This window comes from Buceros rhinoceros, unplaced genomic scaffold (assembly GCF_000710305.1).
Source record: "Buceros rhinoceros silvestris isolate BGI_N320 unplaced genomic scaffold, ASM71030v1 scaffold34853, whole genome shotgun sequence".
NCBI lineage: Eukaryota > Metazoa > Chordata > Aves > Bucerotiformes > Bucerotidae > Buceros > Buceros rhinoceros.
In genome coordinates this window covers 1-318 of record NW_010405922.1, presented here as the reverse complement: position 1 = coordinate 318, position 318 = coordinate 1, and positions in this window count along the sequence as shown.

Genomic DNA, 318 nt, shown 5'->3' with positions numbered 1-318 from the left:
CTGCCTGTGGCTGTTTTCCGCAGGTCCCCTCCCGCCTCAGGCATCATTTTTTGGGCGCCCCCGGGTCTCGAACTCTCAACCTCCCGCCTCGCAGCCGGACTCTCTACCCCTGAGCCGCGCCCCCGCCGCGGGGCCTCCGCCCCCCGGCCGCTGGGCCGCCAGGGGAGGGTGTTGGGCGAGAAAAGGTGGCTCAGGGACAAGGCGCCGGGCCGGGAAGGCGGAGGTCGGCGGTTCTAACCCACCCCGGGGCCTGCCAGGGGCAAAGGGCCGCCACGGGGCTCGGCACACAGGAGCGGTTTGGCAGCGAAAAGGGGGAGC